This window comes from Lissotriton helveticus, chromosome 12 (genome assembly GCF_964261635.1).
Source record: "Lissotriton helveticus chromosome 12, aLisHel1.1, whole genome shotgun sequence".
In the NCBI taxonomy this organism is placed as follows: domain Eukaryota; kingdom Metazoa; phylum Chordata; class Amphibia; order Caudata; family Salamandridae; genus Lissotriton; species Lissotriton helveticus.
The window spans coordinates 695,485,903-695,507,421 of NC_136073.1; the positions used below are offsets into that span (position 1 = coordinate 695,485,903).

General features: G+C 43.3%; 1 protein-coding gene across 2 annotated transcripts in view; it reads right to left on the reverse strand.

Annotated features, from left to right (window-relative positions):
- Positions 1 to 21,519, reverse strand: part of HYDIN (HYDIN axonemal central pair apparatus protein) — a 3,619,565-nt gene that overhangs the window by 3,415,171 nt on the left and 182,875 nt on the right. The window lies entirely within an intron of this gene.

Here is a 21,519-nt window from a genome sequence, read left to right on the forward strand (position 1 = left end):
TAAATTACCTAAATAGTTGTTATCTTTATTTGGTTTTCCAACAATACTTTGGCAGTATGGCTGTATTAAATTACAAAACATTGCACGAATTACTTTAGTGTGCATTATTTTACACATGTAGATAACTCTCCCTATGTACCCTGACTTAGAGTACTGATGATTGCATTTCGCTTGCATTAAATTACAGAACTTTATCACTCTGATTTCTTCACTTTGTATTAGATAGCTACTCGAATTATGTATCTCTGCTTTATATTGCAAACGTTTGCTCTATTCCCTCTCTATTTGATAACCAAATGTTAATCTGATTACTTTACTCTGTATAAACTTACACAAGTTTACACATTTATTTTAAAATTATAACAGACCACTTTAATTATTGTACACTATTTAGGATTATATGAGGTGATTGTTCAAGTTGCTTCACCCTACATTACAATACTGGTTAAAACTCATATTACTTCACTCTTAATAAGATGGAAAAGGAACCTATTTTGATTCATTAAAGGGCATATTAATTTAAAGGGGATTACACAATACTTATTTCGTTACTTTATCCTACATTACATGCAAGAATAGGACTCCAATTACCCAGCGCTGGATACTAAAATGGGATTACTTAGAGATTACCCTGTATATGATTGTAGGAGATTTGCTAAATGGCTTTTGTGTGCATTTGATATGTGAGGCGTTTCAAATATTCCTATACTCTTTTCTTTATCAGATTACAGAAGCAAATTACAGTACTTACTTCACCCTGCATTTATTAACCGTTTTTATGATTACCATACTCTGCATTTAATTCTCAAAGGATAAATTTGCTTACTTAAACTTCCTTTAAATTACTAGAGATTGTACCCTTTGTGAGAATGAGGGTTGCTAGTTAAAGGGAGGGGTGTTCAAGCAACAGTCACAATCCCAGTCAGAGTGGACCTTAAATTCTACTAAATTAACCTGTGCTTAATCATCCGATAGCTAGGCACAAAAGCAGTCAGGCTTAATGGAAACAATGTGTAAAGTATTCACGCAGCACACAAACAATAATAAAGTGAAAACACAACACAAGAAAAATCACACACCAATTAAAAAATAGAGTAAAATGTAATAAATGATTTCACACCACAATGACAAAAATCTAATCAATAGAACTGGAGTTATACATTTTTACAGTTTTAAGTAAAAACTAGTGCCTAAAAGATAAAAGTGCCAACTACGGACATCTAGTTGCCCGAGACCGGGTCAAACTTTTAAAATATCGTTGACCGCAATGGAGCGCAGGTTGGACTACAGAGTGGATTTAGCCCAATCAGAAATTACCTTAGGACTTGAGTTTCACAAGGCCGGATACCCCTTTAGGGAAGGACGTCCGAAATGGATTTGCTTCTGCAGAGAACAACGTCACAGGAGCTGCTACAAAGTGAAGCCAGCGGCGATATACCTATGGCGGATAGACTAGCAGGTTGCTCTCGGTCTTCCCTCAGTTCTCAGAGCAGTTTTTAGCCAAAAATGTTATATATTCTTTGAAGTAGGAGACGTTTCTAGATAATTCCCTTTGCAGTGCTTAAAGTTTCTTGACTCCTTTGCCTTTGCTCCAAGCTGTTTGCATGAACAATGCAGGGGAGGCAAGTCCTTTGTATAAAGGCAGAGCACAGCCTATTGATTTGCAAGTGGGGCTGTGCCCAGCTCTGCCCCCCATCTTGCCAGTTGATGGCCCATCCAGGAACCCTCTATTGTGTAGCTGTCTGGAAGGAATAAGCAAGGTCCAACTGCCAACTACACCTAATCATATGTCTCGGGATGGGCTGCAAGCACCAAATCCAAATAGATTAGGGCAGGAATATGCCAACTTTCCCAGAGTGGCATTTTCAAAATAGTAACTTAAAATAAGACTTTACCATTAAAGAGGATTTTTAAAAACAATTTCTCAGACACCAAACATTAAATGCTTACCTATTCCCAATCAAAAGTTAGCACTTATTAAATGTAATAAGGCAACCCAATGTTATCCTATGGGAGAGGTAGTGCTCACAGTAGCAAAAAACAAATATAAGAGTTTTTCACTCCAAAGACATGTAAAACTTAAAACTACATGCCCAACCTTTTCATTACAATGCACCCTGCCCTATGTGCTACCTAGTGCCTACCTTACGGGTGACATATGAAATAAAAAGTTATACTGCCAAGCCAAATTGGCAGTGTTAAACTGCATTCAGACTGTAGTGACAGGCTTGGAACACATTTGAAAGGGCTAGTTAAGTGGGTAGCCCAATAAGTGCTGCAGGCCCACTAGTAGCATTGAATTTGCAGGCTCTGGGTGTATGGTATACCACTCTACAAGGGACTTATACGTCAAATAAATATACAAATTAGGTGTAAGACAATTTTACCATGTTTAAAGGAGAGATCACAAGCCCTTTAGCACTGGTTAGCAGTGCCAACATGCACAGAATCCAAAGGACAAGAAAAACGAATTAAGCAAAAATAAGAGTGAAGGCAAAAGGTAGGTGGAAGACCACCCTAAGGGTGGCAGGTCTAACACTTTTCAAAAGACTTCAGATGATGGTTATGATTGCATTTTTGTGGATAAGACAACAGAGGGATTAAGGATTATTTCTCCCTGCATTAAAATGCACAAATGTACTCTGCTTGTTACTTTACTGGATTAAAGAAAGAAATGTCCTTTATTGGTAGGCCCTGCATTAGATTACCAGAATATCAGTTCTCTTAATAACTTTTATTACTAAATCTGAATTAGATAAGAGAATAATGTGGCTCATATTAATTTTACCATTACTAAATTACATAAGGAATTATTTTGATTGTTCTGCGTTAGAGTGAGTTAGATTACTCCAATATTTATTTGATTACAGAAGATTACTCTACTTATACTTTTCAACTTTACTAGATTACAACACAGGTACAGCATAGGGAGTTCCATTATGGCCTTCTGTCACACACAACCGCTACAGCAACCGTGTATACCACAATACCTCAAACACACACCACAAGTGTAGCAAAGGCAGCAGTAAAACAAGCTCACTTCACATAGTACATAGATACAAAAAAGGTCCTGATGTTTTGATTACACGAATGTTACACTTTACTTCTATATGAATTGCTGCTGTTCTAACCCGTAAGGAAGAATATCTGTTCAGCAGTAAACAAGTTAAGCAGAGGGATGAGACATCAACCTACATGCCACCGATTTAGTTTGCCCTGCTTGCAGCACCACAAATGCAGCACAATACCGCCTTTAAATGTGTGAACTGTACACAAAGCGCGCATTAGTCACATATCCCAGGCCACACTTCTTTAATACCCCTTAAATAGTTTCTCTACAACCCATAAGGCCAACATTTATTCAAAGAGCAGCTCTTTACCAGTCAAAACTTATTAGGTCAAAGCCAACAAGAAAATACAGCTGTCTGGTTTGCTAACCATATCTTAGATACATTCAGAAAGAGTCCCTGGGAATACATTCCTACCATTGCCTACCATTGCCTTTGTGGTTTGTAACTCACATTAGCTTGCTTTCTATTTGCTGTTTTTCATTTGTTTCAGGCTGTCCCGCTTGAGTTCGTCCCTTCCACTGCCAAAACCCTATTTACTGTATTCTTCCACCAGTACTGGTGTATTCTGTAAACAGGCTTTTAAATCTTTTTCTTATCTTGTCACATCTGCTGTGCATTCAAAGTAAAAGGTCATTTGTCAGGCTCTGTCTTCCAAGGAGCTTGGAGTGAACTTTTATTTCTCGGAATTCAAAGTGAGAGGATTTATATGAAAATCCTGCTGGCTACTGGGAGTGTACTTGTGTAAAAACATTCTAGCACACAACAAAATTGATATGTCTGTTATTGAACTGGTAAATAAACAACTACAAACTTAGGGGTCTTATTGGGGATTCAACCGTAATCCTCTGCTCGTCAAACCTTATCAATAGTACAAGGGTACGAACAAAATGATACTAACAAACCAGATCACAAGATGTGAAGAACCAGTAACGTGAGTCACCCCTGGTGTAGGATTCCCATCAACAGTCTTGTAATGATCAATATTATCATTTGGTAGTCCTTATCGGGTATTGTGTCTCTAGATCATTGAGACCGGCATACCCCAATAACCAGATATGGGGTAGCGACCCACAATCACTCGGTACTACCACATGATGTTGATGTGATGGGGAGTGCAGTGTAAACAAAAAATAAGTGGTGGTCTTAAAAAAGGATAGGGAACTCAACCCGGAAAACTTTAATAATTGTTGGCCCCTTTCTTAATAAAAACAAGAACAGTATAATATCGTCATCGCAGTCCAAACAAATAGCTGCGAGGAGACCAACATGTTTCAGCCACTAAGGGATGACTCCTTCGGCTTTCGTCAGGGTCTCTGTTCTATAATAATACTACTGCATTTGTGGTGATAAAAGTGTGAAAAAATATATAAAAAAAACACACAAGTGAAAAACCAGTAAAGGGTATAATATTCCTTCGGCTGTTTCAACTCCTCTCTTCGGCACCTGGTTGAATATGTACTATTTAGAGAGGACAAACGTACAGGAAAAACACAATCTGTTACCCTGGTCTGTAGAAAACATAATAAATTGTTTAACAAAAATATATACCAGCTTGCTTACTCACCCAGTGTGTCCGGGGAGTGGACCTCACCTCTTCCTGGACCTGGCTCAGGATATATGAGACCCCGCTCTACAATAACAGAAACCAACTACGTAAAATACACAAACCAGACAACCAGACATGAAGCTACTCTGGTGATGTATATATCTACGCAATCCAAGGTGTTCTGTACATGGAGTCAATCAACCCCCATCAGTAGGTTCACAAATCACTCTCTCTCCACCTCCCCGACAACTACAGGCTAAGCTACCAGGGGTTTACAAAGTTTCTAATATACAGCATATGGCTAGCTCAGTGGCATGCACCTAATATCAAGCTAGCAAGACAGGTAATCATACCTGTCCGTCGGTATCTCAGGCCGTGACTGAGTCAGGGGGAGGCGCAGTCACCTGTGCGCTCTCACTACTTCACTGTTAGGCTGAGCAGCACTCAGCCAATCGATACCGGTAGGGGTGGGGCTGACCCGGTCGCCACCTCACCACAGATCACTTAATGTTTCCATCATGGTTGTCCAACTGCCACTTACCTCACTAATAATGCCCGCTAATGGTACCAGGACGTGGTAATACATCTGTCCTAGGCAGTACCCTGTCCCATACTCGTTCGCGGCCTTGCGCGCGTGGTCTCGCGAGCATAGGCCGGTGTGGAACTACAGAATGACGTCACGTCATTCGTGATTGTAGTTCTTTTAAAAAACAAGGGTATACTTCCGCATTACTGTTTGGTGCGTGCAGTATCACTCAGAACGCCTAAAATGCCAATCAAGCCAGATCACAGTCCTGCCCGCTATAGGTGTAAGGACTAGTCCGATTTTATGTAGTGCCCTCTCACGCACTCATTCACGGACACTAAAGCGTCCTTCCTTTGACATAGAACTACACGATGACGTCACGTCGTCAGTGCGTGTATGTAACCCGGTGACCGGGACAAGGACTGATAGTCAGGACTGCAGTAATGAAAGTAACGGGACAAGGACTGATAGTCAGGACTGCAGTGAAAGTAACTGGTGGTCTGTTAACAATGAAGAAATGGTTGCTCCTTCTCCACAGGACGAGCCTTTCACGTGGGGAACATCGTCACCAGAAATACAACACGGCTCCTTTAACTGGCATACAGAACGGGACGCCAGGACTGCCCCTTGTGACGTAGCCTTCCTTTCATTGGATAAAGGACCGGAACCTTGGAGGTCGGCGTGTGACGTCACCACCGGAGGCGAGGACCGGGAAGAGGAGAGCGTGGAGAAAGGACGCCGCCGAGACGTGGAACCCACAACGCGAGGACGAGAAGCAGACGAGCTGGAACAAGGTGAAGCCCTGTCCGAAGAAGACGTGCCAGGAGGCCAACGAGACCGCGCAGCGCCGTGCCACGCTCCCGAGGGAGGAGTGTGGCTCCGACAGGTACGGGACCGTATCTCGAACTGGGTGGGACGACGGGGAACTTCACCCGCCTTAAAAGAACAGCCCCCTCCCTAGTATCCCTGCACTACCCTTTCCTGTAAATATACCAACCCTCACGTCCATCACTGGAATTCTCCGTAAGAGAGTGCAGCACTTATAGGTGATCCCTCACCCCTTGGTTCCTGGGAACAAAAAGAGTAATAGGACGTGACAGTAATTGGTCCTTTTCTTTTTATTTTTGTTTCCGGCATATCCCCTGCGAGAGGTCCTTTGGGAAGAATCGCCTGCCTGACAATCCGAACGACGAAGTACACCCCAACCCAGTCGACATCACGGATCCTGCAGGGTTTGCCAAAGAGAGACTAACCTTTAGGAAAAAGAAACTTTATGTTCAAATAAAACCCTCTTTACCAAGGCAACGTGTCCAGTCCATTCCTGACCCCCCTTTACAGTGTAGTTTTTTGGTTGTTTTAGATTTTGCGATTGAAAGCTAACTCTCGCCTTGCTAGTCAGTCCACGGCAGGGCGAGAAAGGTCCCCACTTGCGTCTCAGATATAGTGAAACAGAATAACTAATTGTTGTTTGAATGTTGCAAAGCGCACTAACTCGCAGATAGTGCAGTGCTGGGTCAGACATAAATAATGACGCGTTTAAAAACACACAGCCCGCTCCACAGAGATTACTCAGATCACCATACCATGTCTACCGTGATTAGACGGGGAGTATTCGTAAATAACGGACACCTCTCATTAACAGGTAAATACCTGGATCACCATTGCATGTACCTGAAAAAACCTGACTACGCCACCAAACTGCCCCACCATGCGGGCAACGCTGGAAAAGGATGTACCCGGTCAAGAGCATCTAACCGTGGGCGAAGTGCTTTTAAGATAATCAATAGGTAATGGACTAAAAAATGAACTAAAAAATGATTTAGCCAAAGGTCAACTAGTGTAATGCCCACAGAGGAAGAATACCGTATTGTACAAGGACCAATCCTCATGTACTCTGTCAAAAGTATGAGACACCCATAACCCTATATATTCAAGCACTGATCGAATTACAGAGAACTCAGGACAAGGAGACCCACGGAATGTCATCGTTCAGCCCTTGTTTGTGGGTCCCCAATTTGAAAACCCACCTTTGTTCCCGAATGAAAAGATATCTAGACACGTCACTCACATGTGGTGGAATGTATGGTTTCTCAAGAACATGCCATTTAAAGTCTGTCTCGGCATGATTACATGTGATAAAGTGCTTAGTAAGTTTAGAGATATCTTTCTTACAGCGGAAAGTACTTTTGTGTTCCTGCATCCGCACACGCACCTTTCTCGTGGTCATGCCCACGTATCTTTCATTGCACGTACAAGTAATGAGGTAGATCAAGTTGGTGCTGTTGCAGTTAGTAAACTGCCGCAGCTCCCAAGGCTTATCTGTACCAATGTCCACACTCGTGACTTTAGTTGTTAAAGGGCAAATGGAGCAACCCCCGCAAGGATGGTGCCCTACCACCGGCGGGAGATCCCATAGTGTGCCTAGCTCTCTCCTGGGTGTGGTCTTGGGTCGTGTGTGTACCAAACGGTCACGATGGAGATGAGTAAAGACAGACTCCCGTTCCTGGATCTCTCGATTTACAGCACTTCGAGGGGTTTGGAGAGTGAACTGTACAAAAAGCCAATGGCAAGGAATTCATTGCTCCTGTATGAAAGTCAACACCCCAAGTCTTTGAGGGACAATCTGCCCTTTGGACAGTTTCTTCGAGTTCATCGGAACTGTTCTACCCCAGATACTTTCAAACTCCATGCAGAGGAGTTTTCTACACAGTTGAGAGAGAGGCACTACCCTAAGAAACTGGTCCAACGTTCATACAAACGAGCAGCTAACAATCATCGTGCTGCCCTTTTGGAACCACGTATAGAGAAACCACCACTGGATCGTCTAACCCTAGTGAGCACTTTTAACACCAAATCGAACTATGTTCAAAAAGTGATTAAAAAACACTGGAGGATTCTGAACAGTGGGAAAGAAAAGATTCCCTTTCCACTTTTCGCCTTCAAACGCTCAACTAACCTGAGGGACCGTTTGGTACACACACGACCCAAGACCACACCCAGGAGAGAGCTAGGCACACTATGGGATCTCCCGCCGGTGGTAGGGCACCATCCTTGCGGGGGTTGCTCCATTTGCCCTTTAACAACTAAAGTCACGAGTGTGGACATTGGTACAGATAAGCCTTGGGAGCTGCGGCAGTTTACTAACTGCAACAGCACCAACTTGATCTACCTCATTACTTGCACGTGCAATGAAAGATACGTGGGCATGACCACGAGAAAGGTGCGTGTGCGGATGCAGGAACACAAAAGTACTTTCCGCTGTAAGAAAGATATCTCTAAACTTACTAAGCACTTTATCACATGTAATCATGCCGAGACAGACTTCAAATGGCATGTTCTTGAGAAACCATACATTCCACCACATGTGAGTGACGTGTCTAGATATCTTTTCATTCGGGAACAAAGGTGGGTTTTCAAATTGGGGACCCACAAACAAGGGCTGAACGATGACATTCCGTGGGTCTCCTTGTCCTGAGTTCTCTGTAATTCGATCAGTGCTTGAATATATAGGGTTATGGGTGTCTCATACTTTTGACAGAGTACATGAGGATTGGTCCTTGTACAATACGGTATTCTTCCTCTGTGGGCATTACACTAGTTGACCTTTGGCTAAATCATTTTTTAGTCCATTACCTATTGATTATCTTAAAAGCACTTCGCCCACGGTTAGATGCTCTTGACCGGGTACATCCTTTTCCAGCGTTGCCCGCATGGTGGGGCAGTTTGGTGGCGTAGTCAGGTTTTTTCAGGTACATGCAATGGTGATCCAGGTATTTACCTGTTAATGAGAGGTGTCCGTTATTTACGAATACTCCCCGTCTAATCACGGTAGACATGGTATGGTGATCTGAGTAATCTCTGTGGAGCGGGCTGTGTGTTTTTAAACGCGTCATTATTTATGTCTGACCCAGCACTGCACTATCTGCGAGTTAGTGCGCTTTGCAACATTCAAACAACAATTAGTTATTCTGTTTCACTATATCTGAGACGCAAGTGGGGACCTTTCTCGCCCTGCCGCGGACTGACTAGCAAGGCGAGAGTTAGCTTTCAATCGCAAAATCTAAAACAACCAAAAAACTACACGCACTGACGACGTGACGTCATTGTGTAGTTCTATGTCAAAGGAAGGACGCTTTAGTGTCCGTGAATGAGTGCGTGAGAGGGCACTACATAAAATCGGACTAGTCCTTACACCTATAGCGGGCAGGACTGTGATCTGGCTTGATTGGCATTTTAGGCGTTCTGAGTGATACTGCACGCACCAAACAGTAATGCGGAAGTATACCCTTGTTTTTTAAAAGAACTACAATCACGAATGACGTGACGTCATTCTGTAGTTCCACACCGGCCTATGCTCGCGAGACCACGCGCGCAAGGCCGCGAACGAGTATGGGACAGGGTACTGCCTAGGACAGATGTATTACCACGTCCTGGTACCATTAGCGGGCATTATTAGTGAGGTAAGCGGCAGTTGGACAACCATGATGGAAACATTAAGTGATCTGTGGTGAGGTGGCGACCGGGTCAGCCCCACCCCTACCGGTATCGATTGGCTGAGTGCTGCTCAGCCTAACAGTGAAGTAGTGAGAGCGCACAGGTGACTGCGCCTCCCCCTGACTCAGTCACGGCCTGAGATACCGACGGACAGGTATGATTACCTGTCTTGCTAGCTTGATATTAGGTGCATGCCACTGAGCTAGCCATATGCTGTATATTAGAAACTTTGTAAACCCCTGGTAGCTTAGCCTGTAGTTGTCGGGGAGGTGGAGAGAGAGTGATTTGTGAACCTACTGATGGGGGTTGATTGACTCCATGTACAGAACACCTTGGATTGCGTAGATATATACATCACCAGAGTAGCTTCATGTCTGGTTGTCTGGTTTGTGTATTTTACGTAGTTGGTTTCTGTTATTGTAGAGCGGGGTCTCATATATCCTGAGCCAGGTCCAGGAAGAGGTGAGGTCCACTCCCCGGACACACTGGGTGAGTAAGCAAGCTGGTATATATTTTTGTTAAACAATTTATTATGTTTTCTACAGACCAGGGTAACGGATTGTGTTTTTCCTGTACGTTTGTCCTCTCTAAATAGTACATATTCAACCAGGTGCCGAAGAGAGGAGTTGAAACAGCCGAAGGAATATTATATCCTTTACTGGTTTTTCACTTGTGTGTTTTTTTAATATATTTTTTCACACTTTTATCACCACAAATGCAGTAGTATTATTATAGAACAGAGACCCTGACGAAAGCCGAAGGAGTCATCCCTTAGTGGCTGAAACATGTTGGTCTCCTCGCAGCTATTTGTTTGGACTGCGATGACGATATTATACTGTTCTTGTTTTTATTAAGGAAGGGGGCAACAATTATTAAAGTTTTCCGGGTTGAGTTCCCTATCCTTTTTTAAGACCACCACTTATTTTTTGTTTACACTGCACTCCCCATCACATCAACATCATGTGGTAGTACCGAGTGATTGTGAGTCGCTACCCCATATCTGGTTATTGGGGTATGCCGGTCTCAATGATCTAGAGACACAATACCCGATAAGGACTACCAAATGATAATATTGATCATTACAAGACTGTTGATGGGAATCCTACACCAGGGGTGACTCACGTTACTGGTTCTTCACATCTTGTGATCTGGTTTGTTAGTATCATTTTGTTCGTACCCTTGTACTATTGATAAGGTTTGACGAGCAGAGGATTACGGTTGAATCCCCAATAAGACCCCTAAGTTTGTAGTTGTTTATTGATTCCTATGGGGGATAATACTTAGGCTTGGTCTATAAACATCCCTCTAGCCCTACAATAATTTGTGTTTTTCAATGTTATTGAACTGGAACAATATTTCAGAATATATCAGAACTCAGAAAACACAAATATAGCAAATTTTGGGTAATTCTGAAGTGTGGTGGAAACAAATATTTTTATACGATCAAAACAATACACTTGGTGATGACACTTCCACACAATATCGTTTCTGTGCTGTATACTTGTCTCAATAAAACTGTATCATACACACACAAAAACCCGGTCTCTAAGGCAAATTCTATTAGGATAGAGTATATCACTCGCTTTGGTTTTCTACTCTGCAAAGTGTGTATATCACATAAGGTTCGTTATTTTCTTCTATAACGAAACCACCTTATTCTTTTTTAATTTTTATATATGTGGTTGTTTACAACACTCTCTTGCCTATATTTATAAAAAAGGGGAGCCTTTTTCCAACGGCAGTCCTCCAGAAGATAATAGTGACTGAATTATATGTTGGACATTTCTCCATCTATTCAGTGCACCCACAAGCTTTAACTAAGCCACAAAACACAATTAGTAAAAAAAAAGTGTAAAGAGACAAAATGACGCCTCACGGGCGAACCACCAAGGGGGGAGTAATAAAAGAGTTGTGGAAAAGGGTGTGCCTGCCAATTTTAATCACATTTCGTCACAAACATAGAGTGTATCTACTTGTCACTCTACTGCACATACACATTTTCTTTTGTTTGGACACTTTTTCTTTTTGAGACAAAAAGACCCCCGATTCTGAGAACAGTGGGCTTATCTGGTGAGTACCTACCAGTTACCCCCTTGGTGCTTCGCCCGTGAGGGGTCATTTTGTCTCTTTCCACCTTTTTCACTAATTGTGTTTTGTGGCTTACTTAAAGCTTGTGGGTGCACTGAATAGATGGAGAAATGTCCAAAGTATAATTCAGTCACTATTATCTTCTGGAGGACTGCCGTTGGAAAAAGGGCCCCCTTTTTTAAAATATAGGCATGGGAGTGTTGTCAACAACCACATATATAAAAAATAAAAAAAGAATAATGTGGTTCCGTTATAGAAGAAAATAACGAACCTTATGTGATATACACACTTCGCAGAGTAGAAAACCAAAGCGAGTGATATACTCTATCCTAATAGATTTCGCCTTAGAGACCGAGTTTTTGTGTGTGTATGATTTATGAGTGGAGGGCAACCCGGAATCTCTCTTACCCTCTAGGCTCCTATTTTGAAGATCTCAATGAAACTGTATGTCTGCGCAAATGCAATGGTTATTTCAATTGAAGATGTGTTGCCTGTAATAGCAGTGTGCTACCACATCACGCATACTCCATTCTGTGCCACTCCACTATGCACCCCTCCACACCACTGTACTCTACGCCTCTTTACTCTGCACCACTCTACTTTATACTAATGCACTCTATACCACTCTACTCTACACCAATGCACACTACAACACTCCAGTCTGCTCTGGACAACTCCATTCTAGGCCACTCTAAAACACTGCACTCAGACCCAGTGCACTCTATGCCAATGCACTCTACCCTGCACCACTCCATAGCACTTCACTCTACTCTGAAACTATCTACTCTACACCACTGCACTCTACGCCACTCTACTCAACTCTGTGCCACTGCTGTCTCCACCACTGAACTCTATGCCACTCTACTCTGCACTACAACAATCTTTGTCAATGCACACTACTCATCACTGCACTCTACACCACTGCAATGTATTCTGCACCTCTCTACTTTACGCCCATTCACTCTAGGCCACTCCACTCCACAATACTCCACTATATGACGCTCTACTCCATTAAGCTCTGTTCGACTCTGACACTCTTTTCCACTCTATGACACTACTCTACTCAACGATCTTCCACACAACTCACTCCATGCCACTTTACTCCACTCTATTATATGGCACTACTCCACTCTATTTTTTTTTTAAAACATATTTTATTGATTTTGTTAGGCAGACAGGTCACAACAACACCCACTTCCCTTAATATCATCAAATATGTCATCAAGGTTACTCCCAACTGAACCCCCGGGTCCCTCCCCCCCATGTGGCAATTGGCGTGGGTACATTCCAGATTTACACATCATAGCATAACACCAGGTATAGAGACCATATTCATAACACTTTGCACTGTTCGTAAATATCACATGAATGTTCTGTACTTTTCAGTCTTCCTCCACCCTCTGCAGTTCTTGTAAAGCCTGCACCAACGCGACCCAAGCCTTGGCCAGTTCTAGAGCTTTTGCATTGACCGTTCGCTTGGCCTGTCATAGCCTAATTGAGCCCTCACAACTAGCCCATTGAGATAACTCTGCGCTCCATCTCTTTTTCGAAGGCCCCTCTCTCGATTTCCAGTGCCAGGTAATTTCTCTCTTTGCCAAGAATAAGCCTAAATTAATTAATTTACTGGTTACTTTGGTTTTGATTGTATGTGGAAACCAATGCAGCAGGCACACTGCTACGTCAAAGTTCAGGTGCCTATCCATGACCTCGTTAAGGAGTTCCCCTACCACCGCCCAATATCTTCCCAAAGCCGGACAGTTCCAAAGCATATGTTCTAATTCTACGCCTCGCTCGAGGCACCTGGGACATCCTGCATCTTGGACCCGAAAAAACTTCTCAATCTTCCCAGGAGTCAGGTACGCCCTGTGCAAAATAAAAAATTGCACTTGTTGAAAGCGCGCATTTCTACTCCCTTTCCACGTCCTCCGCATAATGTGGCCCCATGCCGTTTCAGGTATTGGCCTGCCTATGCCCTCTTCCCATTTCCGTTTTAAACCAACTAGCGGACGGAGTCCCTCATTTAGCATCCTAGATTGAAGGCATGTCACTGCCTTAAAGGTCCCCGCTGGCATCACGACATATTGGCAAGCCATGGTAGTCACCGGTTCTGCCTGCCCCCCTTCCAATGTTTCCGAAGCGCCGTCGTTATTGCCGCGTGCAGTAGGAAACTGCCATCCGGGAGACCATACCCATCTTGCAGGGTCTGGAATGGGAGCAGCCCCCCATCCTCATACAAGTCTCCCACCACTTGGAGTCCCAGCCGTTCCCACTCCATGAGGGGGGATAAGTCCCCACCGTGTGGCAGAGCCGTTAGCATCCCCAACAGAATCTCGGGAGCATATGGGTGGGCCACCCCGGCTCTGCGCTGACTCCTGTTCCAACAGAGCCTCAGGGTTTTCTCCTCCTTCGTCAGGTCTCTTAAATTAAACTTTTGTTGTAGGACTATGTACGAGAGGATTTGCCGCTGTATCCCTGCACCTCGCATTTGCTCAGGACCCCTGAACTCCATTGCTACACTTTGTGTAACTACCTGCAGCTGGGCCGCCAAATAGTAAAGCTCGAGGTCAGGAACCGCCATCCCGCCCTCAGCCTTGGGTCGCATAATTGCCGTCAATGCTACGCGCCGCCGTCTACCACCCCATAAAAAAACAATTATCAGTGAACGCAGTTCCTTAAACAGTCGCTGGGGGACCCATATCGGCAGTGTCCGGAAATAATAAAGCAGTCTAGGTACCCTCCCCACAACTGAGAGAGGGAGCGTGGACCAGAGTGCCACGCTCCCTTTCAGAGCACTAATACAACGCCCCACATTACCCTCCAGCATGTCTGTAGCATCATGATAGACTCGGACCCCCAGGTATGTGAGACAGGTCGGTTCCCTTTTAATCGCCCCAAGCATCAGTGGAGGTTGTGTACCTGGCCGCAACGGGAAGAGGCATGTCTTACGCCAATTCACCCTCAAGCCCGATAGTGCTCCAAACCGTGACAGCAGAGACACCGCATCCTGCAGAGCGTCTTCTGCGTTGTCCAAAAACAATAGCAGGTCATCTGCATATAAAGATATATAGTGGGGCGTGTCTTGCAACCACAACCCTAGGTAGGCTAATCCTGATCGAGCCTGCACTGCGAGGGGCTCTATCGCCAGGGCGAATAACAAAGGGGACAGCGAGCATCCCTGTCTCTTCCCCCGCAGGACAGGGTACTGGGTGGATATTACTGTTCCCAACCGTACTCTAGCCTTCGCCGAAGTGTACAACACCCTCGTCCAGGCCCCAACGTGTTCCCCCACGCCAAACCGCTCCAGCACTTAAGCATTTCTGGTACATGGAGATGCAGCTCCTGGTAAAGTTTCCTATTATGTATTAGAAAAGATGGACAGCACTGCAGAAAGAAGCCGTAAATAAATAAAGAGCATGATGGATACGGACGGTGTAGCATGGCTTAAATGGTACCTGAAGTATGTACTCCCTTGTTTTAATGCCATGACATGAAGTGTTACCCAAAACCTTTATACCGCACGAGAAGCACACGTGTGACATGTGTTAAGAATACTGCAGTGCCAGTTTAAATGTTAAATGTTAATGGGTACATAGCAGATGTGTTGCGTGTGTACTTACCTGAATACAATGCAACAGCTTTATCTGTATTCGTGGGGTTGAATTGCTTAAATTCCAATACATTCCCTGAGGATGTTTGAGGAGAAGTTTTCAGTATGGACTGCAAGCATGCAAATAGGCAGCATATTGTCCCCTCAATTCTACATAAATGTCAGAAACGTGCATCAATGACTATGTCATATGTACAAATAGCATTATCTTTTGAGCAGTGTTCCCTCCACTGCTTTTGTCTGTTGCAAGCCACACATTAGACAATATATATTGTCATGCAATAAACCTTATAATCATTGTCTGAAACACGTTTTAAATAATGCGTTTGATGATGGAGAAAGTGTCCTTTACCTACATTGCTTGGTACGATGTGCGTTTTCAGTAACTTAGAGGCATTTGGAGAAGGGTACACATGAATAAATCTTTTCAACCCTTCATTTGCTAAGTGTCTGACAACACATTTCACATTAGTTAAAGGTGCTGTATGTTAACCCCGGGCGGAGAACTCCGCTCTGCCTGCGGAGTGTGCAGAGATTTGCCTTCTCCGTGTTGCGCAGAGAAGGCAAATCTCCACACACTACAGAGGAGTGGAGTAGGCCAGCCCCCACCTCCATTCCCCCCTATTATAACAAGTAATTAAACATTAATACAAAATAAATTTAAAACCACTTACCTGTACCTATGCCCTGTAAAATCTGCGCAGGCACTCGCGCATGTGCAATTTTTTACAAGGAATAGCGAGACGGAGAAGAAGAGGAGGAGGAGGAGGAGGACAGCCCAGGGACCCCGCAGTACAGGTAAGTGGTTTTAAATTTATTTTTTATTAATGTTTAATTACTTGTCATAATAGGGGGGTGGAGGCGGGTGGCGTAGCGGAGTTCCGCGGAGCTTGTTTGCAACTGCGTGGACCTCCGCGTAGTCCTGCTATGCACACTACCCCCGGGGTTAGTTTATGTGTGCTGTATACCTATGTGTGTCTTTTTTAATTGAATCTAACAGCCAATACCTAACTCCCAGTTCGAATTTATGAAATAATACACTGTTTTCATCTTCTTCCCCTACAAGTCTAAGGAAATACTTTGTGCACGTTTACATTTACATGTTCATTCTGGGGCAGGCGTGCCGTCACAATTGTCCATAGTTGGGTAGAGTGCTACTCACAGGGCTATGCATTTGAGGACATCACACAGGATTGGTAAATGCTACACAAATGCTGTAATGCATTACGGTAGGTCACATGCAAATTAGGTTTCCTTCTACTGTTTTAAACCCTATGATTGGGTGCTACCTCAAAAACGTTTCCTCCCACTATGGCACCAAAACCTTGCATGAAAAATTGAGCTGAACTTATAAACTAAAAATGTTTCTTTCTCCTTTCTTTCTATTGAATGACAGTCTCTTGACTCTCCATCCTCTGTATGCCTCCCTCCCTCCGAGTGTGGCCCGTCTCGAAGTCACATGCTTGTCTGATTTAACTCTACATTATTGTCTTTCTGCATATTGCCCTCAACTCATTACATAGATCATAATCTCTTTCTTTGAAACCAGATCCCTGTAACCTAACAATAACTGAACTCCTCTACCCTTTATATTCACCACGCCAATCATCAGCATGGACTCACATAGCCCCACTTATGACCACAGTTAGTGCATATTAATTCAATGTAGCACCAAGAAGCTAAAGCAAATGCATTGAATGGTTTCCTTGCGAGAGCAAGACTGATCCTAATAACCGACAATACCCATTCACACTGGACTAACCACTTACCTTGGGTTCCAGAGTAGTGTGTTTGCCTATGTAAAGAGCTTCAACACTGTCAGAGGTAGTAAGCACTATATAGATGCAACTACAATTTATTACCACTTGCATGACATCACAAGAGGATGGAGGGCCACACAGAGTATGTGTCTGCCTCTTGGACAGAAGCCTCGCTTTCCAGAAGAATGTTAAATACCCACGTAAATACAAGAGCTACTACGTGCTCTGTAGAATTATAGGGCTTTTGCAAGACTTGCCAATAACGGTGCCCTTTTTGAATGCCAAGACTAAGATCCTCGTGGTCCATAATGTCCTTGCTAGGGAATTGTGAGCTATGGTTCCCACAGCAAGGAATAAGTAAGAATCATTGTAACCAGTTGTACTTAAAAGTTTATGAAAGACATAATTGACCCCAGAGGAGTATTCATGCATAACACTTGCAAGCGAAGTAAAGACTTGAACTTGTTATTTTCACCAGAAGTCATCTGCTAGAATTATGAACTCATACGACTATATTTTTATCACAAGGAATCAAATGCCTGGATTTCCAACTCAAATACTACTGCAATGTTTTGACTAAAAGAAGACAGTGGAAGGAGGTTGGCATATAACGTGTTGTCATCATTGCAGATTAAAGAGAAACAGCTTGAGATTGAGCGGGTGATGAAGTGGAAAAGTTGCATCACCTACCAAAGGTAGACAAGTTGAGAGGTATGCACTTGAATGTAAAATCGACTGGATAGAGGGAAGCAACACTGCTAATAGTCACAAAACTGTTCTGGGCGATTTTAGCTCAATGAATGAATTTAACCCCTTGTATCTTGGTACAAACCTTTGAGTAGAACTGCAAGTAACAGCAAAACAACATGGCACAACCCATATATGCAGATGCACAAAATAAGGTTCACTATTTATCATCGTCGTTGTGGGAGGCAAAGGGCATCATGGTCCACCTGAGGCTTCACCTCTTCTAAATCATGGACCCTTCCCCCATGCAGCCAAGGTAATAAATAACATGTTACACTCTACAAATCTGTATACCTAAATAGCAGAGAACGTTCAGTGCATATGCATGTCTGGTGTATGTCCTACTGCTCTTTTCACGTGTAGAAGTCCTAACCAAAGATATTTAACAATAACCAGAAAACCAGTAGTTAAATCAGTGCAATAAGTTAGAACAACAGTAACCAGACTTTGGAGGATGGTCTTAGCTGTTTTTCGCTAAACTAATTTTAGAATGGACTCTCAGAGATAATAAGCACTGATCTCTCCAAGCTGGATAAATTGTACTGTGGTAATAACGTCTTCTGCACTCTAGTAATAAATGTATGGATATATGTTTATTTGAACACATTCAAATAACGTCACTGAACCACATTTATTTTCATAGACCTTGCATATGTATTTATGTGAAAAAGAGAGCATGAGATGCAGAGGGGAAAAAGAATTTGAACCTATGTAGTGTGGACCTATATTCCGGGCCTATGGAAATATGCAATTGTGCGGCTGTGGCATTTTTAGCATAACTATCGACCAGCCGCATAATCCATCATCTGCTGTATAATCTGTACATTTTAGCCCAAAAAAACAATTATTTTGAGCTAAAATGGTTCAAACTACAAATGCAGCAACACGTGTTACAACGTAGTGTGTGTTGCTGCGTAGTGGAAGACTCTCTACAAAAGTTGACTGGTCACATTTTTATTGTTTATTGCTATATTTGGATGTAGTAATGAGGCGCAACCTATTCCCAGTGTTAACAAGTGTAAAATCACACAATAATGGAGTAATACTATCCCCAAACGTGGACCATTATGCTGCATGAATTTGCCCTTTTTGCTGCATGATTTAGTCAACACACAGGGGTCCATTAGGATGGCGGACGGATCTGCCATCCCTGCCCGTCCGCCACCTTTCTTCCCCCTGCCATATTACGATGGTGGGTGGACCGTGGCGGAGGGGAAGACCGTCCAACGCTTTTCCGCCGCGGTCGGCTTGCGACCGCGGCGGAAAAGGCCTGATATGGTGGCGGTGTCTATCAGACACCGCCAGCCATATTAGGATGGCTGGTGAAGAATGTTTTTCCGTAGCGGCATACGGTCTTTGCTTTGGGGGCCTTTTGCGGGCCCCCAGGATGAAGGGGGGGCTGTGTATGGTGCACATGGGGGGTACCTATGGTACCCCCCAGCATTTCAATGTACACCATGACAGGCACCGCGCGGTGCCTGTCATGTTGTGCACTGAAATGTACAACATGCATTTTTTGCATTGCAGCGGCCGGTGCTTCAAGCACCGTCCGCCGCAATGTAAAAAATGTGGGATGCACCCGCCACTGTGGCGGATGCATCCTAATTGGGGGCAAGGTTCCTCGGCCCTTGTGGCGGACGGTACCGGCCCCCGACAGGATGGCGGACTGACTTTTCCGTCCGCCATCCTAATGGACCTCAAAGTCTGGCCCATCCCTGCCGCATAATTCCAGTGGAACTGCCTATAATTTCTTCAAGGGGACGCAGGAACATTATAAGCTTGAAGGTCGAAAGATGATACCTCTAAACTTCAGTGTATAGAGGATGGATTCCTGAAAAATCTGGCATCTCTTCCCCAATCCTGCTCGAATTATAATTGCCACATGGAGCTGATAGTTCCGTATATTACTGATAAGATCCGTATTGCACCGATTTTGATGTGGCATTCAGTGTGGCGAAAAGAAACTCTTTCATTGACTAACGGTTTTATAAATGACTCCCTGAATTTAGATGGTGTAAGCAAAATAAGATAGTTAAGATATATCGAGACTAACCTGCAGGCCCTTGGCCTACATAACCTATATGAGGATCCGAAGGTGTGCATGCCAATAACAAAAAATGAGCTGAAGACTCGCTTATTAGCCCATTTAGATGCGAAGAGGTATGATTCTAACCTTAAATTGCCCACAGTTAGACAATATCATGCAGCACCTAGTATAATTAACACCAATTCTTTATGTTATTCAACATCTGTCACGAATCTCCAACACAGATATAACTTAGTGATATTTTGTTTAAATTATATTCCTCTTATGTTAGGCCACCCGTCTAAAACCTATGCAGTTACTGCACTTCCACCTTGCCCCTGTGACAAGCGATCTAATCAGAATGACCTGCACTTTGTATTTTTTTTGTAAATTTTATATTAATGAAAGAAAAAGATACATTGTCCCCCTTATCCGAAAAATGAATTTTAAACAATGTCGTCTAGCCCTATATTATCTTCAGTCATTGTCTGATCCCTTTACATGTTTCTGCTTGGCCTCCTTGTTCCTATCCACTTTAACCAGGAGGAGACTCAGGGCCAGATGTAGGTAATTTTATTTTACCACCTCTTAAATACCGAATCATACCGATTCGGTATTTAAGAAGTGGTAAAATAGAAGTACCGAGATGTAGGTAAATACAGATGTGCATTTACCGAATCGGTAAAATTCGGTATTTACCGATTCGGTAAATACCGACCGGTAATGCCCATTCATTCCTATGGGCTTTGAAGCCCATAGGAATGAATGGGCATTACCGATTTGGTAATTACCGAATCGGTAAATACCGAATTTCACAAGGGTGCAGGGGGTGTCACTTTGACACCCTCTAGCACCCCCAAAACGGGTTCGGGTGCCATGTGGCAGGCATACCTGCCCTAAGGGCAGGTCTGCCTGTCATATGGCACAGGTGTGCATGCACACATGTGCATGCACACCGGAATCGGTATTTTACCATCAAATAGGATTTGATGGTAAAATACCGATTTTTTAATGCTTGTGGGACTCAGAAGAGTCCCACCTACATAACAATTTTACCGAATCGGTAAAAATACCGACTCGGTATTTTACAGAATCGGAAATTTACCGATCGGTAAATTTACCGATTCTGTAAAATACAGGGCCCTACATCTCAAATTGCATTTACCGGTCGGTAACGGCCGAATTCGGCCGTTACCGACCGGTAAATGCCTACCTACATCTGGCCCTAAATCCTTAATCTGATAACTAAAACGTAACTCAAGGTGTTGACTTGTGTAATATTTGGGTACATATGTATGAATTATTGTTTTTTAGTTTATGATTGTTTTTAAAAATTGTATTGCTGTTTTAAAAAAATCATATTTAACTACGTTAGTCTAAATTTGGAATGGTCGCTTTTAATTATTGATTAAGGTATGTCTGTAGAATACTTTTTGTGTCGATATTGCCTCTGGAAATAAAGTTATTTTGATTGGTTCATTGATTGATTGAATGAGGACTTAGTTACAAATCAAACACAAGGAAATGATGGACGGAGCGCTGAAACTTTTCTGACACTCACCCCCAGTCACAGATGTGGGTTGAATCCATCATCGTTCTTGAGCTAACTTTGCCACCCCAGTTCAGACCGAGCCATATGCAAATCAGTCTTGAC